This window comes from Haemaphysalis longicornis, unplaced genomic scaffold (genome assembly GCF_048455015.1).
Source record: "Haemaphysalis longicornis isolate Haplotype H1 unplaced genomic scaffold, Haemaphysalis longicornis Haplotype H1 scaffold_11, whole genome shotgun sequence".
Lineage (NCBI taxonomy): Eukaryota > Metazoa > Arthropoda > Arachnida > Ixodida > Ixodidae > Haemaphysalis > Haemaphysalis longicornis.
Genome location: NW_027526214.1, coordinates 20,015,444 through 20,041,861, shown reverse-complemented (window position 1 = coordinate 20,041,861; position 26,418 = coordinate 20,015,444). Strand labels below are relative to the sequence as shown.

Below are 26,418 nucleotides of genomic sequence, written 5' to 3'. Positions count from 1 at the left end.
CTGGCTCAGATATCACACCCTGGGAGCTGTTGAGGCTGCGGTGGGGTGTGACTCTGATATCCAGGTCTGCCATGCGGGTTTGGCTCAAGAGAGTTGTGGCTTGCTTCTGTGAGTTAACCTCAACTAGGACCTCACCAGTTCTTAGTTTTTAGCATTGTATGTGTTGCCAAGGATAGATTCAAGAAACTTCGATACAAGGAATACAGATTGTGAGGAAAGAGGCTTGGATTTGTCAACCGATTCAACTATCGAAAAACGTGGGTAGATGTCAGGTTTCGGTGAGTTGATGGCAGGAAGAGGTGGAAAAGATTCTTCGGTGCAGACCCTTTTCAAGGTCCGATCATGTTTGGGGGGGGGTTTACGATTTACCATATGGCATGTAATAGAAGCAGGGGACGGGGGTACTTTCTTCTCAAACCTTACCCTCATAGCCTGAGAGGTCCCGGAGCTCCCTGCCTGGTAGACAGACAGGGAGCCCATCCGCCGGAGCTTGACCTGGGCTCCGACGGCCACCGTTTGAGGCTTCTACCCTTCACCTTTAAACACATCACCACGATAGGTTACAGTTCATGTTTGGGGCTCGGGGTCCGTGGTGTCACCAACACCGTCACCATGAATACTCAAGGTGCCCCGTGCGTTGCAAAGGTCGGTTGAAAGCAACTAAACATTGAGAGAGAAACACCTGCCCTTCAGGAGAGGAATTAACCGACCTTTTGGGCGGGTGAGGAGCATTGCTAGGCGGATGTGACGTCACGTTTGCTCGCAGCGTTCCCGCGCGGTATGTTTACATTTTTCCGAGTGCTGCCTACACGGCGTACGTGCCGTAGCGATTCAAGTAGTCGCGTTCACAACGCAAGAATTCATAAACTGGCGATGGTTGTAGCCCTGTCAGTCGTCGTTCAACAGCTCCAGCGTCTTCTGGCACTACAGCTTTGCAGTTATCTGTGGGCGTTCAACTGTCCACCATCGGCCGACCAGGTGAGTGTTTTTTGGCGGGTTTGCAATCAGTTCGCATATCTCCTACTGCGAAGCTTGCTTTCTGCTCGCGGCAGTTATATTAGCGTCGTTTACGAAATTCTTAACGGCGCGTTCTCACCGTCTTGCATTCTCTGTTCGCGTCTGTCGGCGATCGCGAGCTGTTGACGGTTTGTAGCACGGCGCGGGAACTCGCTCGCATTGCAAACCCGTCTCGCCCATGACGTTTCCTTGTCTCTTTAATGTGGCGTCATTAACATCACTTGTTTTCCTCGACGCTTTTTCCAGACAACGTGCCTTGTGCTAACCGATCTTAATATTGTAACAAAAATGAACTTGCAGTACGATCTGTTGGTGAAGTTAGGAGCGTGACAGGTCCCTGTTGGCAAGGTTTTCGTGTGTGCGTGTTGTTCGTGAGGGCGTTGTAACACGCTACTTTAGCCTGTTGCACTCGTTGCTGCATCCAGCACTTTTGCTGCCCGGAGTGCCTGCCAAGGGATGCTTACGTCGTTATGTGTTTTCATCTTTAATAGTGGGGCCAATCGGCGTTCAATAACCGATGGAAATTCAGCGGGAACGACCTGGATAACGCAGGGCGGGCAAGAGCACTGCTTGTGTGGTCTTCGCTTTCGTTTGCCCTTTTTTTAGTTATCCTAGATTGTTTACTTACTGCTGCCTCAACGGTGCTTCATTCCTCATGTTCCATTTATTTCTCTTGCAGCATCTCCTGACTGCAGTCACGGTGCCCCTAGCCTGCCTGCAGCACTCATCCTGCCATTCTAGTGCAGGCCACTTGTCACAACCAAACGGGTTCCCGACTTTTCCTGGCTTCTATTTGATGGTATACTTTAGATCCACCAGTGCGTTCTCACTCCGTGTACATTTCAAGCGAGGGTTTACAGTAACAGGGTAGTTGATAGCCATGAAGACAGCAGCGTGTGTACTAAAAATCAAGTTTAGTTATTTATGCCAATGTCAAAAAACCAACCTGGTCTATGCATCCATTCCAGCCTGACATTTTCAAATACAAGTCTTTCAGTAACTAGTGAAACAATGAAGAGGTAGGGATAGCTCATGCACTGCTTAATTACTACCTTCATTTTTTTACTGTTGAAAATTTATGGATGATGCTATATGTACCACCTAATGAAGCCCCACCAGAAATTGTTATATGCACTACCGATATAGCACAATCTATGAGGTGGGCTGGCGTGACCTTCGTGCAAACAGCACCGTACGTGGTTTCCGTCACAACAGTTTGCACTGTAGTCTTGGGCGTGTAATGGGTTATGGCTGACCACAGGGCCGTTTACAGTGCTTTCCAGCTTCCAGTGGAGGCAGGAACATAAATTATGTGGTCGGCCAGGGCACAGTACATGGTGTTAGTCAACACCATAGATATACCGTGCCTGGGATGCCCGCGTCATATATATATATATTTTAATTTTACTCTTGAGTTTTGTGTAAGCAAGGATGTATCTAGTGCCCCTATGCTGTCTATCCTTGGTTTTTGTAAACACTAAGTAATATCGCACGGTAGCTTTATTCGTCTTAATGAGATTTCTCAGGTGCCAGATTGCTCAGATCTCACATTGTTTCCTGTGGCTGCAGGGATGTACAATGTCTTGGGTTCGATTCTTGGCTGCCAGGGCTGCATTGAATTTATAAAGCCAAAAAAATTAACCTTCTGTACACGATGTCTTGGTTTACGCTAAAGATCCTTGAGTGAGAGTTCTACCACACTGCCCTGTGCCTCATAGTGTGAAGTGACCTCAGTTTACTCGATTATGATGCAATTACTTAATGCCTTTTCATGTAAACTCTTGAGTGCAAACGGGAGAAGGTGCACCTACCTCGCCTTGAGCTGTTAGACTAAGTTGCCTTTTTCGCACGACATCTAAGCTGTGTGAGAAAGCCATACAGGGCTAAGAATGTTGTAAGAAATGCCTCTTACGTGAGGCAGCTCATACATAATGTTTAAAAAAACCGTGTCACATTATTTTGCAGTGCGCTCTTTAAACGTTTTACACCCCTCCTACTGCCCTGCTTTTATTGTTAATAAAGGCACTTTGCATATGTAGACACGGGAAAATGAAGCAGAAAGACATTAGATATTTTTTTCAGCTGGACAGTGTCGCAGGCTATGCACCTGACGCAATGCTGTTTGTTCATCACGGTTTGCACTGTGCTTTGAAACAATTTGTTACCAAGGTCAAAAGATTCACTTGGCTATTTCATGTCAGGAATGATACAAAGGGATCATCTGTGGAAGCAATGCCCATCTTATTCTTGTCATTTTGTAATTTATGAGAGGTGCTGCAGCCAAGCATTCTATGGTATATTTATGAGCTAGAAAATACATGGAAAAGGCAGTCTCTAAGCTGGAGGGAAACTATCGAGTAACATATGCATTTAGTTTAAATAGTGGCGTGTTGCCCAACTGCTGGGCAACCGCATTAAGTTTATGGTGTGCTTGTGATTTGTTCAAGTATGTGAACTAGTCTTAGGCATTTACGTGTTGATAAAAGAATTCCGTGCTATCTTCATTCATTCACTGCAACTCGTTTGTGCTCATAGGGAGCATTCGGAATATGACCCTTAGCATGATAAAAATCAGAATACGCTTTACTCAGTTGGACTCAAGATATACCTGATCAGGACACGTCTACTCCTGAATGCTTAAATACCTGATCACATAAAAAATGGCCAACTTAACAAGCTGCAGGAAAAAAAGCAGACCCATTCCTTCACCATAAAATAAAAAGAAGACAAGAAGAAACTATTTTACATTTGAAAAACGTCCAGGCGAGGCTGTTGTTTCTTACGCTTTAAAGAATACATTAATACTGTTGTTGTTTTACAATATAAAGTGAATTTTCCTTACACTACTTCCTAGACTTCAGTTGATTTCCTTTCTGGGTGACCTATGAGACCAAAGGTGCAATGTAATTAACAGTATGGCTGTGTTGGTTGTAAACATGATAGAAAAGGAGCACAAAAATATGCATGGCAAAACTAAGGACTTTTGTTGTGTTGTTTTTCATTTATAGTTAATTTTGTTTTGTCCTATGGCACAATGCAATTCTCGAAACCAGCTTTCACAATTTTTCATACTAGGCAACATTACATGCAATGGCTGCACAACACTTTTTGCCCGAATATAAATGTGGCTTAAAAATGTCTTTGTTATTTTGAAGCAGGCAGTTTTCATTGCCAGTCAGACAAAATGGGGCCAGATGCCATCTGTGCAGAACCGCATGTGACCGCACCATGGGAGGAGGAGGACAAACATTTTATTGAGCCTTTAAAGGCCCCTTAGGGGACGTGGTGACCGGCGTACCGGTGTCCGCAGCAGCCCTCGCAGTGACCACCCGTTGGGTAGACAGGTCGGAGCTGCCCAGTGCCTCAGCCCAGTGCCCACCGTCTGCTAAGAGAGGATAGGGGTTGTGGGGACAGTTCCAAAGAAGATGGTCCAGTGTTTCCACTGCTCCACAGGCCGTGCAGTTGGTGGAGGGGTAGACGGAAGGATAAATACGGTGCAGGTGGTAGTGACATGGGAGGGTATGGGTTTGCACCAGTCGCCATAGCCATTCTTCCCTGTTGGATAAATCCGGGTGTGCGGGGGGGAGCTGGCGGCGTGAGAGGCGGTAATGTGCCGTAATGTCTTGGAAGGTCAAGAGACTGTCCCGAGCTGATAGGGCTCCGTGAAAGGGTTCGAGGCTAGGGCCTGCTCGGACGGTGAGCTCTCGAGCGGCCCTATGTGCTGCCTCATTTCCCCCCACACCCATGTGGGCCGGAGTCCAGATCAGCTTTATTTGTATGGTAGGAGGATTTTTGAGGAGAATTCCGAGCGCCAGGGGCGAGATCATGCCTCTGGCGTAATTTCGAATGGCCGTTTTCGAATCCGAGACGATAGTGATAGGGGGCGGCCTATGTGTAAGGGCTAGCGCAATAGGTGACCGATAAAAAGCGCAAAGGCTCATGGGTACGTTGTCTGCTCCAGCCACTTCCGGTTCGAGATCTCGCCTGGTCTCCCGTACGCCGGCGGCTTTCACGTGCGTGTGTGCGTGTTGTTTATTTATCACAGAGTGCTAACCTTTCAGAGAAGCCCCTAGTAGAATTCATTGTTGTTACACCTTGAATGTGCGAAGCATGAGCGGTTTTTTTTTTCAGTGGAAACAGATAAACAACAAGCACAAGCGCGCGTGAAAGCCGTCGGCGTATGGGAGGCCAGGAGAGCTCTCGAACCGGAAGTAACAGAACTCCGCGGGAGCAGACAATGCACCCATGAGCATTTGCGCTTTTTACCGGTCACCTATTGCCGCCTCTTCCGCCTAAGCGGGTCAGTTGGTGCGGTCTGTTTGGGATTTAAGAGGAGGAGTGTTGGGATAGTTGATTACTACTGCGACAGCGTATGCATCCTGCCATCGATAGCAAGCTGCGTCCACGTAAACTGTAGTGGGGTGGACGGGGTATTTCTCTGTAAGTGCTTGTGCTCGTTGTTCCCTACGCTGCTTGTTGAAAACAGGGTGATATTGCCCGGTAAAGGGTAAATAGTGAGGGAGCCATGAATGTCGGCTGGTACCGGGAGCCTGTCATTGCAGAGGATAGGGGCTTTAAGGGTAAGAGTAACAAGGAGAGTGTGACCGGTGGGGGTGGATGAGAGCCTATTTAGCTGACCGATAAGGTGGGCTTCAATGAGTTCCTCCGCAGTATTGTAAATGCCGAGTTTCTCGAGTCTGGCAGTGGTAGTGCTCTGAGGGATTTGTAGCGCCGTTTTTTAGGTCTTTCGAATGAGGCAGTTGACTTTAGAGAGTTCGGTACGCGAGGGCAAGAGATACGGGAGAGAGTAAGTGAGAAGGCTGAGCCCAAATGCCTGTATCAGCCGGATACGCTCCGTTTCTTTGAACCCCTTGTAGCGGGCAGCAATCCTGCGGATGAGGGCGATCGTCTGATTCACCTGAGAAGTCAGCTGTGCTAGGTACTTAATGTTTGCACAATTGCGCTGTATGCAGAGCCCAAGTATTTTCAGGACTACCACTTGGGGAACATCTCTACCATCAATCCGGATCTCAATGGTGGGTGTCTGGGCTGGGTTGCCGGTTGATTTGGCAGGGAGGATTAAAAGCTCAGATTTTTCAGGTGAGCATCCAAGCCCAACTTGCGCGGCGGCAATAACTAAGTCAGCTCCCTGTTAGAGAACCTCCTCGATTTGAAAGTCGCTGCCTCTGGTGGTCCACAGCGTAATATTATCGGCGTATATGCTGTGGAGTAAGCGAGGGATCGCGGCGAGCTTACTGGGAAGGTGGATTAGGGCAATGTTAAAGGGGTCCTGAAATACCTTCCGCCGATGCATGGATGTACATCTACCCAAATAAAGCAATGTATTTGCAATCTCCTCCCGCAAGAATTTTGTTAAAGCGATGAGTATTAGCTGAGAAATCGTAAATCAAAAACCGCGCATTATCGTCGCTTCGCGTTTCCTCCTCCTTTCGACTTACTCTCCGGTGTTGACGGCGCGCGAGCCTTGCCTCCCATGATGCTGCGCTCCGCAGCGGTGACGTACTTCCGCTATTGCGCTGCTCAGACTGTCGTCTGCTACGGGCAAGCTTTGTTGACACCATGAATCCCGCACCACGGCCGCTTGATGAGAGCGCACCGCCTTTCATCCAGCGGCCGTGCCCGCACTCCGCCGCTCAAGGCTGGAAAAGCGAACGAAAAATCTGGCCGCATGTATGCGGCGGCCTCGCCTTGCCCTTTCGCGGTGTACGTTGCTGGCGGCACATGACTTTTTATCGTCGGCGAACTCGCAGCCGCACGGGGAGGGTCGTGCGCTCTAAAGTCCCTCGATCGGCGTTTATCGAGGGACTTTAGTGCGCTCGTTCCCTTGATGCACAGCGCACTGTTTATCCAAAAAGCGCCGTATCAGATGTGGCCCCGCTGGTGCCGGGTCTTATTTTGTGGCGGTGGTAATTCCTGCCGGCGGCATGTGAAAAAGTCGTATTAAGCCGATACAGAACCCGTGCACAAAACGCTTCAATCATGTGACCAGTTCAGCTTGGGGCGACGCGTGGTGGAGAGCGGCAACGTTGGCAAAACATTCTACGCCGCGGCTCTGAGCTTTCTAGCGCTGGAGCGAGCGCCATTTCTTTGACAATCTCAAACATCGGTTGCCTTGGCAACAAACCGCTTACAAGTCAGTTACGGTTCCGTGATCCCGGTTCAGCTCGGGGCCCCACCTCGCGACATGTGGGCACTGCAGGCGTATCATTCATTCCCATTGGGAAGTGCGAGATGCGTTTGCATTACAGGAGGCGATGGTGTGTGTGTTGTGGACGCCTTTGTTTCGCGATGAAATGCGCCGCTGTGCTTCTGCGGGTGGATAGTGCTTCCCATGGTCTGGATTATCTTTCTCGAGCGACGTACGACTCAACCTCGCTTGGGGTATGTGCAGTGTGCGTGGCTAAAAGCCATCGGCTTGTGCGCTAGAGTTAAGCGACTTGCTGTTCGTCCCCGCAAAGCGCGCGCGAGGTGAGTACCGAATTTACGACGGGCAGGAGGCAACCCATCCACTGTCAATCGTGGTTCAGACTTTCAACGCATGTTGTGACGTTGTGTTCGTTAGAAACGCATCTCTGGATTGTTTTGAAGTTGAATAAAATGTATGCGTCAAACCCGGGAATTCGGCTCAGGGCGTTCTCTGCGATTGCACGAAAGAAGTGCCACGGGGCTTCAACGCTTTCTTTATGGAACGTACTCAGGTAACAGATTATCAATGTCGTGTTATGGCCGTGTTGCATTCAATACAAACGGTTAAGCGTTTGTTTTACACTTGTTTCGTTTGTCGTAAAATGCCCAAGCACTCCGGCACTCCGCTGGCAGATCAGCCGGTGAGCCGACGCTGAGCAGACGACTCATCTCTTTGCCGGAAGTGCGTGAAAAAGCCGCCCAATAGCAGGGTGTCTAGCTCATGACGAACATCTGGGAATCGATGATGTACACATGTGAAGATGGCGGCGTCCAAAAACACGAAGGAAAGGGTGAGAAAAAAACGACAAACTTTGCAACAATAGTGTGAGCTTTCCGCTGCGCGTAAAAGAGTAATACTTGGCACAGAGGACGTTGACGACCCAATCTAACGGTTGCGCTAGTTCATTTAGTGTGCTCAAAATGCCTTTCAGGGCCCCTTTAAATAGGAGTGGGGATAATACTGCGCCTTGAGGCGTGCCAATGGTTGGGAAATGGATAGTGTCGGATTGTAGGTCACCGAGCTGAATAACAGCCGTGTGGTCCGAAAGGAAGTTACGGATATAGTTGTATGTGCAACGACCCGGAGTGAAAGTGGCAACGTTACACAAAATAGCCTGGTGTGATACGCGATCAAAGCTTTCTAAAGATCAAGTGCCAAAATGGTTCAATTATCTACCTTTGAAGGGGCAGCGATAATTCCGTGTTTTAATTGCAGGAGTACATCTTCGGTTTCCGTACCATGGGAAGTGTTGTCCAGTTTTTTGCAAATCGCTTGTTAGCCCTACGGGAACCGCAAAACGTGTAGTGAGTGCCATAATCTTTGTCTCAGCCTTATAAATTGACGTGAAACCTTTTTCCTCCTTACATAAAACAGATTTCCTTTTTTGTTGTTTGATGCTGTTTACAGCAAGCGCTTTTTTGTAGAGAAAAGGAACTGCCACCTGAAGAAAACACCTCTGCTTCAAAAATGCACTGATCAAGATTAGTATCATACTACAATGAGAACATATAAATGTTAAAATGTGAAAAATTAGCCATATACACAAATAACTAATGAAGTGTGCCGCTGCACAAATTGGTTTTCAATACATAAACAAAGGAGTGCTTCAAAGAGAACGGACAAGAAAAAGGGCAGGGGTGTTTTCTGGTCTGTTTCACTACAAACTAAAATGATGCTTTGGCTCTCGGGAAGATTAAGTACACTATTTATATGGTACTAGGAAGTGTCCAAGCAGCATTTCTGACTCGCCCCGTCTTTCTACGAGCATTACTGACAGTTTCTCTCTTGTTGATCGAAGAAAAAAGTGAAACGTGCTGAAAGCATCAAATCTGCATTCGCACCGTTCAGTTGCATGGTCTGGCTCATTAACAAGGAACCACACGACAAACAGACGTGCTCACACGTCAGCTCAGAGTTGCGTATCGAGAAATTCTGGGCGAGCTAGAGAAGCTTGCCAGGTCTTGAACTTAAACATCAATAAAGCATGCATTATGCGACAAACCAACGACGACAGAAATAGCTTACCTTCATACTGGGAAAGTGTTCGAACCACTGTGGCGTGTTAACGCCGCGATCAGAAAGTTGCCACACCAGCTTGACAGCCCTGGCGCGAATCGTGTGTGTCAGTCCGGCCCACAATTGAAGACTTCCGCGTTATTACCGTGATTTGTGGCAGCCAGATTGGTGGCATCGACCCATGGATGATCGGTCAGAAGCAGTGACAAGCAGCCATGTTGACCCTCCGAACGCTTGAAAGTACGTGTAAACATATAAAAAAGTGTTTCTGACTGCACCTAGATAATGCTATATCGGTGGTGGGTATAGCACTTCATAGGTTGAATTCACTGGTGTGGCCCACAAGTGGGCGACCCTGTGTGTGCGCCGCCATGTATGTGCCGCAGCGTCTGTGATACGTCGGACTCCATGAGATTGCAGTAATGGACCTTTTTCTATTACCAATCTGCACATGCGCGGGCTGGTAATCCGCCATTCTAGGCAGTCGTCTCGGGCAAAACAAACAAAAGGGTGCCCCCTCCACTTGTTGCTGGGGTAGCAGCTATGCTTTCTAGTGATGCACGTTTTTATTTCTTCTTTTTCGATAGCATGTGGTGAGTTCTGCGTGTACACAAAGGATTTCAAAGGAAAGGGGTGAAGACTTGAGGTTGACCACGGTACGAGCACATGGCTACCAGCAAGGGGGTGAGCGGTGCAAGCATGGCACAACTCGGGAGATGGCGTCACGTGCACTGGCTTCATTTAATATAAATATAGAATATAAATATAAACCGGCGTGTGCATAAAGCATTTCTTCGAAAGCAATATTTGGTTTTTGTTTTCAACTGTTCATTAAATGGCACTTGTGTCAACATCGGTAGTCGCAGGCGACTGCAGCGTTGCCTCTGGCATGCCGTGTCGCTTTCGTTCATAGCCGCAGTTTCACTCTACAGTGATGCAAAGTTCTTGAGGGCAAGGAGAGCACCACCACGTAATTTGAGTGCAATTAATAGGTCTTCTCTTAATACTAAGGCCGACAATCAGGTTGAAGTGGTGCAGACGATATGCACCGAGGTTTTCTTTTTTCTGCGAGGTGTGGGCACAATGCGCAGGCACAGACGTGGTGGTTTCCAGTGTTGTCGGGTGAAGAAATCTCCCTCTGAAATTTTCAGTGAATACCATCTATTGGGTTGCAGTCCAGTATTTCTGAAAGGTTCTCTGCTATTGTGTCAAATTTTTTAGAGCAGTCATGGTCGCTAAGATGGTAGTCATGAGAAGCTGAATCGCTGTTCCAGAGGAGGCTGGAACAACTGCGCTATTGCTCCGCTTGTTCCCAGGCTTGGGTTATGACATCAGTGTCCTGACAGCACCACACCTAGCTTGCTCATCCCAGAGCTTGCAGTCTCCTCTTGATGCATTTTTCTTGCTCTTTGCTCCACCTCCTTTCCATCTTGAGGTTCGTGCTTAAATACTCTCATCATGTCTTTGCAGCACCTGCTGACTGGGCTCTAGCCTGTGCCTGCTGGTGAAGAGAAGTTTGCTGTGAGACGAGGGTCTTGACAAGCACGTAACTCCTGTTGTTAAAGTGAAGCTTTCAGGACCTCACTGATTACATTCAATGTGGCTACATAATGCACTGCAGGAAAGCTAACTTTACACAGTGAGTTTCACAAAGCGATAAGGATAAGCAAAAGCACATCAAGCACCTCAAGAAAAAACGCTTTCCATGGTCATAATGGAACCAGTGTCCCTTGCATTATGAAACCATTGTCTGTCAGACTGCACCCTTCTGATACGGTCGAAGCAGTTTAGATTTTGGACTTTGGCTCAAGTCGCAAGAGAGAGAGAGAGAATAAACTTTAATTAAATGCGCAAAATGCTTCAGAGAGGTGTCCTCATTCCAGGATGCCTTGAGCTCAAGCCGCGTTGACAGTCCTTTTGATCAGGCACAGCTGACCTTCGAGGCTGGAGCTGGCCAGAAAGCTTCGAGTTAGAAAGGAACATCAGTTTTTGATCAAAAACTTTATTTTTACAGTTATGATGATAAGAATCAGGGGATGCATGTGGTTTTTCATTGAAACTGTAGATACGAAATTTGTTTCTGTGTAATACGACTCTATTCACATTTTTTTGGATTTTTATGTTTGATTTTACGACAACCTTTATAAAAAAAATGCTGGAGGGGCGCTGCTGAATAAAGTACCAGTTAACTGTGCACAAGTCAAGGAGTGCAATAATACTAGCATTATCATTCTATCTGGTCTGTAGCAGAAGTTACAGCCATGTGAAGTTTGGGCCTAGAAAATGGGAACCAGGAAAACTGGTGTTGCCATCCAGGCCCAAAATTCAAACAGCTGTCATTTCTGCTACAGACCATATATAATGATAATGTTAGTCTTATGGCAGTCAGTCCTTGATTTGTGCACAGTTCACCGGTACCTTGTTCAGCTGCATCCCTCAAGCAGTTTTTTTACAAAGGCTGTCAAAAAATCAAACATAAAAGCCAAATAAAGTTGAATATAGTTGTTTTACACAGAAACAAACTTTATATCTACAATTTCAATGAAAAACCACATGCATCACCCAATTTTTATCATCCTAACTGTAAAAACCATGTTGTTTTTTTTTTGTTTAAGACCAGGGTGCCCCCTTAGAAAAAAAGAATTTGAGTTTTTTGGTAGACAGCCCGGTAAAAGACCCTAAAAGCAAAGATTGTGGTGTGTTTCCACCATACTACTCTAGGGTGCTGGTGGCAACTGCCCTGGATGAATTGCTTTTAAACTTTATTTCAGGAAATGAGTGAAGATCAATCCCCTTTTGCGGTGGGGTGCTACATGAATGGTTCATTTTTAGCCACCAGATTCAAATGTCATGTCTTCATCCTCTCTCTAAGTCTTCATCCCCTCTCTAAGGGGTTTTGGCACCTCCCCTTAAGGGTGATTGACCTTGACTTGTGACAGCCATGCAGCACTTTTTTCATTTGTAACATCATGGCAATTCGCAGTCCCACTTCCAGTTTGTTTCCTCCTACTGTGTACTCTGGAGTACAGACTACTGGGTGGTAGTAGTGTCGCCAGCAAGCAGTCCTCTAGCTCCCACGTTGCTGTTCATCTATACCATCCAGCCATACGCCTGGTTGATAAGAAAGTACAGTGGCTACTAAGACTCCCAACCCTTAATTTTGTCCATTTGCCGTATTCTTCGTCTCTGTTCAGCTGCGTGGGAAGGTTCAGCCGCAGCTGCAGTGCTCTTCTATTGCTCACTCTTCTATCCAGAGAGTTCCTCTCCACAGTTATGTGCAAATCTGTGGTTGTCACTTTCATCATTGCTCTCTGTTACTTGTTCTGTCATGTGTTCATTAGTTGCTGTAATTGCAAGGAAAAAAAACGTGCACGCTTTTGTCTTACGACAATAATGGCTTTTTTTATTAACGTTTATTGAAATGTAAAAAAAACACCCGGGGGCCTCTTGCTAGTGCATCAGACCCCCTTAGAAGTAGCGATTAGTTAAAGTTCACGACGGATATGGGTGGGAAATAGCAAGGGAAAAATAGTGGGTCGGTATATGAAATGCAGGAGTGTGTCCCACACTGCCTCCGCTAAATTAGGTGGGTACGAGGGACACAAGAGATCATTTAAGGAATTTGGTTATAAGTTAGTGGGAAGGGTGTCTAGGAGAACCTGCCTTTCAGTTTAACTCAGTTTTCTCGTAAGGGATTCCTTGCTTGATTGTCATCTGAGCTTGGACGTTGCCTGTTTGAGCTATCACTTTTACTTGCATGCTGTTTGGACAGTGGCTTTGAAACTTCGCCGCTTGATTTTGCTTGACGAAAGCTTCGTGTTCAACTGTCGTCGTCATTAGAATGTGAGGTGCACCATTTTTGTCTAATTTTGCATCTCGATGCACCGCTATCCAGATTCAAACTACTTTGACCATGTTGCAATGGTGTCACGGAATAGATCTTGGTTTCACACCGCGAGGGTCCTGATTTGTTTCTGACTGCAGGAAGCGTTTTTTTTCTTTCAGCACTTCTTTACCCACGATCATTATCATTGTCAGAAAAAGTTGGCTTTTCTGCAATGCCTTTTTGGCATGGCATATTGCACTGGTGAGTTATAGAAAGTTTTGCTTTAAAATCAGGGTCTTCAAGCACTTTTGGTCCAGTGAGTAGCAATCTGCACGTATTTGTAACCATACAATACTGAGTTACCACCCTTCGATCCTTCCCGTCTTGTGCCAGCAGTCTCGTCATCCAACACATGAAAGTGCCCTCGACTTTTGCCCGCACTTTTCACTTATGCCTGACCCAATAACTTTTGTTGATTTCCAGTGTTGCGCATGTTACATTTTCATTCAGGGTCACCTTGGGGCAGATAAGCGCCTGCTTGTATTTTTATCAAGTGGTTTTAGCCGCGGAGCATGCTTCGCACTCTTGTGTGAGCAGCATTATGGTGCCTTGTTGCTTGTCCAGCAAGTGATGTGATGCCATGTCAATAAACATTCTTCAGTGTTTGTGATGACTTTGGTGTTTTCTTGGCTTCACTTTCATATAGTGAGAGTTGCTATCCATCAAGAAGCATACACTTACAAATGCTAGGTATTCATATTTTTTCTTGGGAAGACATTTACAAAGTTTCGTTGGCAACACAGCATAACATCAAAACAAATAAAAATAACTAAAATGGCAAATGTGGCATATTTTTAAAATTAATAAACGGTGGAAAAACAACACAGCACGAGAGAGAGAGCACGAAAAGTGACAGCACTGCCTGTTTGTACCATTCTGTTGTTTTCGTGCTAAATATTTTCAAATAAATAAATATGCAAGGAATGCAGTTGAAGTAGGGTAACTTTTTATTTGAGCTTGTCTCTTGGACATACAAGTACATTTCTTGAATCGATTGCTGGAGGCAATTTTCGATATTGGGCAAGCACTGGATTCTCGAATGGACACAACAGTACATTTGTTCAATTCTTATTTGGAATTGCATTGTGCAGTTTAACCCGTACAAAACATTTGGCCAAAGTCCAAAGCATTGGTTTAGGTAGAACAGAAAAAAAAATGCCTGTGTGCCAAGATTTCGAAGCATGTCAAAGATTTATAGGTGGCCTGACTTAACCTATAGCCCTCCACTGCAGTTAACCTTCATAGCTGGCCCAAGTTATGCTGAGCTTTTCCTCGTGAATCCTAAAAAGTTGAATTTTGATGATTACAGCTACGCTGTGCAATGTATAAGCCTAGCATAATTTACTCTTCAGTATTTTTACTCTATCCAGGTTTTATGTTTATTACACCACAATCAGTTTGCAGCCAGTGTTGAATTGACGAGCGTCAACCAATTCAGGTTGAAAGCACAAAATGCTTTAACAGAAATCGCAGTCTTCACATGTGATCAAATACGTAGTTCTTTAACACTAAACAAGGCTACTGCAGAATGCTAGGAGCGTAAAATATACTCGATGAGGTGCAGTTGGCCAGTGTGTAATTTAAGCAGCATTGTTTTAAGACAAACGGAAATTAGCCATAAGCTTCTGACAGCAGCTATCATCGTGACTGGCCAATTCACCTGAGTGGGGATGTTACGGCTATGTGCTGTAGCTTAAAGGCCAACTGCACTCAAATTTTTGTTTGTCCAAATTTAATCCAGATAAGCAGTCTATGCTCTTGAAGTCACCATGGCGAAATCCTTAGCTCCGGTATTACAGAGCACGCCAGGTACCTTCGTTCAAAGCACCCCGAGCAGACGACGTATGCACCTGGCAAAGAGTCGCCGAAACCAGTTCCGAGCGGCCTTGTGACGGAGGTTGGGGAACCTGTCCGTGAAGCTCGCGCTTCTCTGGCGACTTGCATGGCGCTGCGCCGGCTGCAGGGATGCGTTCGGCCGGGATTTCTCTGCTACACCAGCACGCTGTACTGCCGTCATCATCACATGTTTAAAACTAACCGCATAGGTAGCAATATCCGCCTTTTTTTTTCAATGCAATGAAAGAGGTTAGAAGCCTACAAACTATTTTTACTTGAAAATAATATTTTTACTCAAGGGAAAACAAAGCGCAAAACGAGCAGTTGCCCTACATTTGTCACTTCTTTTGCACCTACCACAGAAAGAGATATTATAAATTCTTGACCATTTGCACTTCCCCGTCCAATATCGGCCATATTTGGGCTGCCCCAACGCCACCTTTTAGACCTTTCCAAAAGTTTCACGACCTAACTAGAGTTGCAGTACACGCAGGTATAAACATTTTGGCGTCTTTTGCCTCACTCGCTAAGTGAACCAAAATCAGCCTTTCTCATAGTAACAAATACATCCGCACAAATATCGGCCGTCCTCCTCGTGGAGTGCGAAAGCTAACGAAACTGCTTTTCTCCTAAACAATAAACTAGATTTTTTGTTCAATTCTCAAGGGAAGTATTTACTAGTGGTAGAGCGTTAGATATAGTTCACTTGAAAGTAAAGTGTTTTCAGCAGCACATGCCTCTGGTGAAAGTAGAAAACAGTGCCAAATATAGGAAACTTTTTTGTGTTTTAGTACATCATTTAGATGTGGAAGCTGGCTTATAGTTTCAGACCACTTCTTAAATTCGATTCTCGATGTGCAGCAAGGTGAAAAATACTGGGCCGATATTCAAGAAGCTGTTTGTACCTAATGTATTGTAGAAATAGTGATTGATCTCCGCCTGCTTGCAGTTTGTTCTCTTCAAACTGAGCGATGTGATTTCCGAGGCGCCGGCTAACGAAAGCTACTTTTCGATATCGTAGAAGCAGGTAGCCTTGTAAATCAGGGTCCACTTTTTTAATCGCAATGCCAAGAATCGCCACTCCGGCAGTTATTCTGGTGGAAAAAAAATCACGCCATATCCACGGAATGAATTGCCAAGAAATTTAAAACTCATTGTATGTCGGGTTGCTTGTACCTGTGGACTTTTTTCAGTTTAAGGGCATAATGCGCTCCCTGGGTCCACCTTTAGTCAGCTAGACCCACTGAGCTATAGTGGTGTCAAGGATGTGGTGCTGGACTTGCACTAGGGATGTCCTGGGTTTGATTCCCATGTGGTTTGAACTCTTCCCAAAGTTTTGAACTCAATCCACTCTTTGCTCTCTTTGCACTGCCGGCCGATTTAGGAGCTGTTGTGCTAGTACAGACAGCGGATAGTGGCTTCTTAGTCAATGGGCCACTTATTGCTTTCGCGTTGATAAGGTACAGTTTTCAAGATTGTGTGTTACGGTCGGTTACACTTGCCACATTTAGGGTTCTTTAAATCCGACCATGTGCAAATTGCAGGCCCCTTATAAATGGGTACAGGTGATTATCTAGATGCATAAAACTGCACCTACTGTCAAGGCATGCCGTGAATTTGTTGGTGGAATGGACATTTACAAACATGCATTCGCATGATTTCCACTGCAGCACAAAAAATTTAGGTAAAAAAGGTGCATTGTAATAAAAGGTGCATTGTAATTTTGCAGCTCCAAAGTACTAAACAACATAAGACCAGCACTGCTTCCCCTTGTGGTGCTTTGGACGGCTCACAGCAAAGTCCACTAAGCATCAGAATCAGCTAGTGCTTGATGTAGTTGCTACATCTATTCCCTTTGAAACGCAAGCTGCTGGACACCAGATTTCCCTACACTAATAACATTAGAATTGGGTTAGAAAAGTGAAATGAACTGGAAAGCTGTGGTTGAAAGGTATGATCAACATGACAATTCCAACAGGGACAAGACCACCTTGTTTTGGGAGCTTTACCCAAAAAGACCAAGGCACTTGGCAACAAAAGGAGCCCCAACTGAAAACAGAGCAAGGCCTCACGGCTTATGGAGGGTGCTTCTCGTGGTAGAATATAACTGCCTGTCATCATGCGATTTCGACTGCCCAGGAGTCTTCACCACCACTGTGTTGACATTGAAGGAAGGTGACAGGAAAGTGTCCGCAAAGTCGCGCATCAAGGCTACTATTCCTGTTGACACTGGACAGATAAGAGCCAAAATCACAACTAAACTAGTTTTCTGCACAAGAAAGAGGTCACTTTCTTGTTTTTCCAAAGCTAATAACATGCCCTTAAATAATCCATGCATGACATATGTTCATCACAGATGGGTTTGGGTGCACCAAATTATTTGTTATACGGAACCTTTTTTCCCCGCACTGAGCAGTGCGAACTCGCAGGAAGCAGTTTTATTTCGTGTAAGGCATTTCTAAGAGCATCGCAATCACTTTGTTCTCTGTCTACTTTACTCATACTATCAATTTGTAAATTTATACCAGCAAATAGAAAACAAACAGAAAGAAGAACACAATTTAGCGCACGAGATATCTCCAGCTGTCCATTGCTTTGACACTCGCTGAAAGATTTGTAATGGTCAAGCTGGCATAGATCTGTAGATCGTTTGGTTTTGTTTTCACTGGCATTACCAGTACACACGCTGCTGTCTTCATGGCTATCCACTGCTGTGTTAGTGTAAACACTCGCTTTAAATGTATGCAGAGAGAGAACGCAGTAGTGTATCTGAAGTATACCATCAATTATAAGCCAGGCATGGGCGGGAACCCGTTAGGTCGTGACAAGTGGCCTGCGAACAACAGTTCCCACTAGAATGGCAGGATGAGTGCTGCACGCAGGCTAGGGGCACCGTGACTGCAGTCAGGAGATGCTGCAAGAGAAAAATGAAACGTGAAGAATCAAACAACGTTCACGCAACAGTAAATAATCTACGACGACTGAAAAGAAGGGCAAACGACAGAGAAGACCACACAAGCACTGCCCCGGCCCTGCGTAGTAATCGGGGTCGTTCCGCCTGCATTTGCATCAGTTATAGAACGCTGAGTGGTTCACTATTAAATATGAAAACACATAACGAAGTAACCATCCCTTGGCATTCACTCCTGGCAAGCAAGAGTACTAGATGCAGGAAAGAGGTGCAAGAGGCTAAAGCAGCGTGTTACAACGCCCTCACGAACCACACGCGCACACGAAAACCTTGCCAACAGCGTTCTGTCACGCTCTAACTTCACGTATAGATCGCACAGCAAGTTCATTTTCGTTACAACATTAAGAGAGGTTAGCACAAGGCACGTTGCTTAGAAAAATCGTATAGGATAACAAGCGATGTTAATGACGCCACATTGAAGAAGAGACAAAGAAGCGCCACGGGCGAGACGGGTTTCCGCGCCGTGCAACAAACCGCCAGCAGCTTGCGATCGCCGACAGACGCGAACAGAGCAGCATAAACAGGAACAATAATGCAAGACGGTGAGACCGCGCCTTTAACAATTTCGTAAACGTCGCTAATATAACTGCCGCAAACAGAAAGCACGCTTTGCAGTAGGAGATATGCGAACTGATTGCAAGCAAACCCGCCAAAAAACACTCACCTGGTCGGCCGATGGTAACTGGCCGATGGTAACAGATAACTGCAAAGCTGTTGTGCCAGAAGATGCTGGAGCTGTTGAACGACGACTGACAGGGCGACAACCATCGCCAGTTTATGAATTCTTGCGTTGTCGAACGCGACTACTTGAATCGCTACGGCACGTACGCCGTGTAGGCAGCACTTGGAAAAATGTAAACATACCGCGCGGGAAAGCTGCGAGCAAACGTGACGTCACATCCGCCTAGCGATGCTCCTCACCCGCCCAAGAGGTTGGTTAATTCCTCTCCTGAAGGGCAGGTGAGAGAAACGGAGGTGTGGTTATAGGGACAGGGCCCCGCAACAGAGAGAGAGAGAAAACTACGAGAGGGTAGGGGGAAGCAGATGTGAATGGTTTAAGCTGGGCTATGGTGGTGCCCGGTGACCTCGAAGGAGGCTTCCGGGAAGGTTGGTTCCGAAAGGAGTGTCTGTGGGGTGCAATTCCAAAGTTACTAAACTGTGTGTAGGAGAGAAAACTCGTAAACAACAACAGCGCGTATAGTTCAAAGAATTCCGAGTGGCGAGGTCAATGTTCGTAGAAGAACAGAGGGGGTATGCGCAGTACCATCTACTTGGAGCTTTACCATAAATAAGGTCTTCTTTTCTGTTTTACTTTTTCATTTTTGCGTGCGTGTGTTTAAATAGGTGGTAAGACAAAATGCCGAAGGTCCAGGGGGGCGAGTGCGCGTGGTATGTTGAAATCGGCTAGAAGCACGTTGGCAAAAAAAAAACTGAAAAAAAACAAGGAAAGACTGGACAACAACGCTGAAAACAATTTAGAAGCAATCAAATCTCTCGTACGAGATGTTCAGACCAAACAACCCAACGTGAAGATAGCACTGACAACAGTGCTTCCCAGAATTGAAAACAATCCCCAGCCACCCACACCCCAGACACACAGACTCATATCTCACTATGAGCGAACAGTCAAGCTCAACGACGCCTTCCTGGACCTAGAACTCTTCCAACAAAACGTGGACATCATCTACCGCAGAGAAATCTATCATGACACCCAGGGACATCTGCCCAAAGACGGTTTACACCCTAACTTCCGAGGTGTTTGGATAATGACAGAAAACATCAAATACAGGCGGAGCAAGTTGTTTGAGGTGACACTCTCCAGTACCATCACCACCGGAACGTCACTGGCCAGCACCGAGCAGCAGACCGAACCTGACTTTCCCAACAGTAGAGAACCACTCTGTCCCTCCAAGAACACCACATGCGATGCGAGCACACAAACGGCAGATGCAGCCCCAGCACCAACAGAACAGCACGTTGGAGAACACCATCCCGACCCACCAAGGACATCACGCTCATGGTACACGAATGCACCAATGCGCACTAAAACGCAAACAAGCAGCCAAACAGGCATCGACGTGGACATCGCGCCTGACAGGCCCCCTAAACAACATACTCCGAACAAAAAGAACCATCCCGTAGTTCCACTCGGAACAAACGAAAATGACCTGCACCTAGCGGAGCGGACGCCTTGCCCCTCAAATCCCGCGCTTTCCTTAGGGTTAGAAAACTCGCCGGCAAACAAACACACTACAGATTTCCACTCAACAGCTATTCCTGTTACATCCAAACCAGGAAAATCTCCAAAGGCCTCCGCCTTAAAGCTAATTGTTTCCTTGGAGTTCTTCTCCCCCCCCCCAACTTGAAGCTAAATGGCAGGACACTTTCAAGCATGCGTAGCTTTCACTTCTAGAAATTCTAAGAGAGCACTGTGACAATCAACTTTGAGTTTTAAATGAGCAGATTGAAATCATTACACTCACTGAGCAAGAGAAAATTGATCTTGGTGCCCTTAGAGGCCGTAAGGAACACGAGCAGTACAAGAAGCAAAAAGTTAAATTTGAACGTGACCAGCTCCTTTTGCCTGACACACATTGCACCATTGAACATATTGTTCTCGCTAAGCCTGAAGACGTGGCACTTAATCATCTGATGTCCCCCGGATACACAACAGAATCGGTTACGGTGGAATTTTTCGCTTCCTCTAATGATCAAAATGTAGAATCTAGCTCCCACAGTACGAGTAACAGCAACATGACACCTGTTCCCAAACAGAATGTTGTATCCGCTTCCCCTATCACGTGTAACAGCAACGTTATTGATCATGAGCATTATCGACAACCGAAACAATTATCCTAGAACGAAGCCTCACTTTCTGCCCTACCAACAACCACATGAATGAATACGAGTTACAGAAGGATCTCACCGAATTTTCCCGCAGAATAAGACTGAGGGATTTCTTTTCCGATAAAGAAGACAATACTGAAATCAATGACCATGCACTCCGTGCACCAAGCACTTGGACGCCAGATGCTGAGGTATCTCCAGAACTCCATTTGTATATAAAATCAGTATTAAAAGAAATAATAACGACAACGAAGAAATCAAATAAACGTAAAAACTTCAGCCCCTCAGAAGAAGTCACTTTAAATAACCTAGCAGATATATTCATTAAACCTGCCGAGAAAGGAGGTAGAATTGTCATCTTACGAATGGAAAAATATAAAGATGAGGCCTACAGGCAGCTTAACAACGATGGCCACCACCAACCAACCTTTACACCATGATCCCAGCAGCGAATACAGTCAAACGATCCTTCGCACTCTCACAGATCTGCTGACCAGAGAATTAATCACCACAACAGAAGTAAATTTCATGAGACCGACGAACAAGAAAGCATGACGTTTCTACCTCCTCGCAAAATCCATAAAGTCCCCACAGAAGCATTATTTTCAGCTGACATTCCGGGCAGACCCATAGTTTCTAACAACAACACCCCTACAGAAGCATTGTCTGTGTTTCTGAATTACCGTTTGGCGGACATTCCGAATTTTCTTACTTCATTTGTTCAGGGCACCCCACACTTCCTCCGCATAATAGAAGCAATGAACAATGGTTGGCAAATACCCAATGACGCCCTTCTGGTCACGCTCAATGTCTCCTCCCTCTATACGAACATTCACATTACTGAAGGAATAGAAGCTACACCAAAGGCCTTACCAGAAAACCAGCACCAACATGTGTTGGAAGTCTACATTACTTTACTAAAATTAGTTCTAACTCTTAACTAATTCGAGTTCGACGTATCTTACTACTTGCAAGTTTTTGGAACCATCATGGGCAGTCGTTTCGCACCCACATAGGCCAACATTTTTATGGGACAACTTGAAGCTTCCCTGTTAGAGTCTTTCCCACTCAAACCAAAGGTTTACCTTCGATACAAAGATGACATCTTCATAATTTGGGAGCACGGCCGCACAGCCCTAGAAAGTTTCATTTCGCATCCTAATTCTTCGCACCCGTCCATTAGGTTCTCATGTCAGTACTCGAATAAACAAGGGAACTTCCTAGATACCCCTGTTGTTCTTGACAAGGGTAAACTGAAAACCATGCTGTATAGAAAACCAACGGACAGGCAACAGTACCTGGACTACACTAGTCATCACCCACGACACTGCAAACAAGGTATCTTTGTAGGACAGGCTACCAGACTGAGAAGAGTAGGCAGTGATAACACAGACTATTTACAACACACTAATGAACTAAAGTCCACCATGGCAAGCAGGAATCACCCGGTCAGCGCGCTGGATATGGCTTACGAAAGAGCATCCAAGCTAGAAAGGGATAAAGTGCTCAAGCAACAACGTCGAAACGAAAGCACCCGACCACCAGGCTTAATAACCAAATTCTCAAACGCTCTCCCTAACATAAACAACATCCTGCAGAAATACTACCCCATTATAGCCAGTTAGGACCGACTTAAAAAGACATTCCCAGAAGTCCCAAGAGTCACCTACCGAAAAAATAGGAACCTAAAAGACATTCTAGGGCATGTTAAAATTGGCGCTTCCCAGGAACCAGCCATCAGGCCTAGCCTCCGTCCTAGATGCAAAACCTCCAAACATCTCCACACGGATTCCATTGTCAATAGCACTGCCAGCCAATACGTTCACAAAATAATTCAAGCTTCACGTGCAATTCTTCTAACATTGTGTATATGCTAGAATGCTCATTCTATCAAAAGCAGTACATTGTAGAAACGAGTCAACCTATGAAATTAAGCCTGAATGGACATCGGGCCGACACCCGTAACATCGCCTCCATAGCAGTCGCGCAACACTTCAACCAGCCGAGCACAATTTCGATGATCTCAAGCTCTATATTCTGCAGTCAAACTTTAGGTCTCGTAGGGACCGGAAATACACATAATCGTACTTAATCTATAAATTCAATTGCCTGGAGCCGGCTGGAATTAATGCTTCGAAAGGAAGCTTAGAAACCTTACGATATCTCAATCCAACATAAAAATATTGCTCTTACAAAAAGTGGGAATCTCCCTTTGTAACAACATTTTCTGCCAATTCCTAAAGCTGTTAGTTGAATAAAATATTGGTCTGTCCTTGTTTTTTTTTTGTTTTCCTTTTCCCGCCGGGCTTCTACCCGATTTAGACATACCACACACACTGGCGCCCCTGAACCTTCGGCATTTCCTCTTAACACCTCTTTACACACACGCATGGAAAAAAAGGAAAAAGTAAGGGACAAAGAAAACAGAAAAGAAGTCCTTTAATTTACAGCAGAGCTCCCCGTGGTTGGTACCTGCGCACACCCCTTCTATTCTTCTACGAACACTCACCTCGCCACTCGGAAGTCTTCAGACTATACGCCCTGTTGTTGTTCACTAGTTTTTCACTAGGATGAGTGGGTTAAAACTATGTTAGTTTGCGGGTTCCCATTCGCGGCTTCTTTTTTACAGATTACGTTACGGTCTAATTGGTTGGCTCGCACAATAGCGTCGTTGATAATATTTTCCGGGTATTTGTTATTCAGGAGGGCGGTCTTGAGATCTCGACAGTTTGAGTCAAAGTCGGCTTGGTTTGAGCAAATTCTCCTAAATCGGTGGGCTTGGCTGTAAGGTATTGCTGCCTTGCAGTGTCTGACATGGCTACTTCGGAAGTGCAAATACTGCCGCGTATCTGTCGGTTTTCTATACAGTTTAGTTTGAAGCCAACTTTCGAAGGTAGTAACGGTGACGTCCAGAAAGCTTACACTGTGTTCCGAATAGGAATGAGCAAGAGAAATACAAGGGTGGGCTAGGTTAAATGCCTCAATGAAGGTGAGGAGCTCCGCCTCACCGTGTTGCCTGATTATAAATATGTCATCAATATACCTTTTATAGTACATTGGCTTTAAATGTTGGGTGTCAAGAAAGTTTAATTCGAGGTGAGCCATAAAGATATTGGCGTACTTAGGTCCGATTCAAGTTCCCCTTGACGTTCCGCTGACTTGTGGGCAATGAACTCCGTCGAACTCAAAATTGTTAAGTTCAAGAATAAGCCTAAGGACGGTTTAGAGAGAAGAAGAATCGATAGGTTTGTCGCACGATGACTGCTCATACGCAAGGGATACAGCGGCGATGCCATCTTCATGGGGGATGTTAGTATATAGTGATGCAACATCGAGGTTGACTAGAAGGCAGTTATCAGGAATTTTAATTTTTGAGATGTCTGAGAGAAAGTCATTGGTATCGTTAATGAAGGAGGGAAAGCTGGGAGAAATGTCGCAAATGAGATTATCCACATAGCGCGAAAGGTTTTCGGTAACAGTGCCAATTCCAGAAACAATGGGGTGCCCTGGGTTGTTCACCTTGTGAATCTTTGAGAGAAGACAGAATTTACAGGCTACTGGGCTTAAGGGCATCAGAGAACGAGCCGTGGTTTCATTTATTATTTTATTTTTAACAAGCTCACCAAGTTTATCTTTGGCAACTTGCTTTATTGGCCATGTTGACATAGTTGGTTTTGACAAAAATTACCATATAAAAATATATATATAAATATATATATATATACATATATATATAGCGGGAAACCATTTCTTGGACACCGGTCGGAAAGAGGATAGGTTTTAACGTTTCGACCGAGGACCGGTTGAAATGTTAAAACCTATCCTCTTTCAACGTGTTTCATTTTCTTCATTTCAATAAAATATATATATATATATATATATATATATATATATATATATATATATATATATATATATATACCCAAACACATATTGGAAAGGCACGAAGCTTGGCGAAAGAAATGATGCAGGTGCAGTCAGCAGCAAATCCACCATCAAAGCGACGAAGACGGGGGCCGACTGGAAGCGAAGGAAGAAAAAGCGCGAGGCTCCTTCGAGGAGAATAAACATGGCGTCCTAGGTATCGGTCTTGTTTCATAAATATATATATATATATATATATATATATATATATATATAATATATATATATATATATATATATATATATATATATATATATATATATATAATGCCGCGAACCATGCATAGGGTTTGTTTATTTGTGTTTTGCTTTTACCGCCCGGCTGCGCCGGTCTGTGTTATCTCCGCCCCAAGGGAAGCGTGTGTTCCATTCTTTCTTTCGGTGCCGCATGTGTTATTTGTTCTGATAGGGAGAGCATTCCGATCTATTGCGAACATCCCGGAATAATCTTCTTGCATCTACAATGTTCTCGATGCGAATCGACGGCTCCAGAACCACGCGCGCCGAAAGATAAAAAGCCTGCAGAGCAGACACCGGGGCATTCGATTCTGCAACGCTCGCTGACGCAAGTCACTTTGTTGACCGCTGCTTCGCCGCCTCTGTATTCTTTTGAGTTGTTAGGGGAGCACAAGTTCGCTCCAATAAACTTGTTTCTCCTGCAAGACAACCGCGTCGTCCTTGGCTTCGTGACATCTGGTGGAGGTGCGGGGTACGCACCCTTCTTACCCAGCACCTCTACCAGATGTCACGAAGCTAAGGACGACGCAGTTGTCTTTGCCAGTGACGAAAAACTCCGCCGACAAGACCCGCCGGACTTCTACAACCGATCACCGTCCCGTCGAGGCCCTTTCAACAGATTGGAATGGACCTTTTAGGCCCGTTCCCGACGTCACGATTGCAGAACAAGTGGATTGTCGTAGCGACAGACTACATGACGCGCTACGCAGAGACCGCCGCTCTTCCGCGGTGGACTGCACAAGAAGTCGCCAAGTTCTTTATAAACCAAGTTGTGCTGCGACATGGAGCCCCTGAAGTCCTTATCACGGACCGCGGAATGGCCTTTACCGCGTAACTGATGCAAGGAATCTTACGCTACAGCAACACGGATCACCGAAGAACGACGGCGTACCACCCCCAAACGAAAAGACTAACAGAACGTCTGAACAAGACAATTGCGGATATGCTGTCCATGTACGTCGACGTTGAACATAAGACTTGGGACGAAGTCCTCCCGTATGTCACGTTTGCGTACAATACAGCGACGCAGGAAACTACGCAGATGACACCGTTCGAGCTTGTCTACGGAAGACGACCGACTACGATGCTCGACGCCATGCTTCCGCATGTAGAAGACGAAGACCTCAACGCCGACGTCCAAGGATACCTTCAACGTGCGGAGGAGGCCCGCCAGCTCGCTCGAGTTCGTATAAGGGACCAGCGGCTGGTGGATGTCGGCCGCTACAACCTCCGACGCCGAGACGCCGAGTACCAACCAGGGGATCGTGTGTGGGTTTGGACTCCCATCCCACGACGCGGACTGAGCGAGAAACTTCTGCGACGGTATTTCGGACCCTACCAGATTCTGCGACGTGTTGGCCAACTTACCTACGAAGTGATCCCCGATGGTGACTCCGGCACATCACGACGACGTACGCGGCCCTAAGTCTTCCACGTGGTTCGCTTAAAACCTTTCTACGGACGATGACGAACTTT

The 26,418-nt window shown here is 45.8% G+C and overlaps 1 long non-coding RNA gene and 1 pseudogene across 1 annotated transcript; both read left to right on the top strand.

Annotated features, from left to right (window-relative positions):
- The first annotated feature begins 882 nt into the window (after positions 1-882).
- On the top strand, positions 883-11,255 carry LOC144160826 (uncharacterized). Its single transcript, XR_013320398.1, has 3 exons — positions 883-978; positions 1,697-1,816; positions 10,712-11,255. It is a non-coding gene; the product is annotated as an uncharacterized LOC144160826 (long non-coding RNA).
- A 7,746-nt stretch (positions 11,256-19,001) lies between these two features.
- Positions 19,002-26,418, top strand: part of LOC144160595 (uncharacterized) — a 57,147-nt pseudogene continuing 49,730 nt past the window's right edge.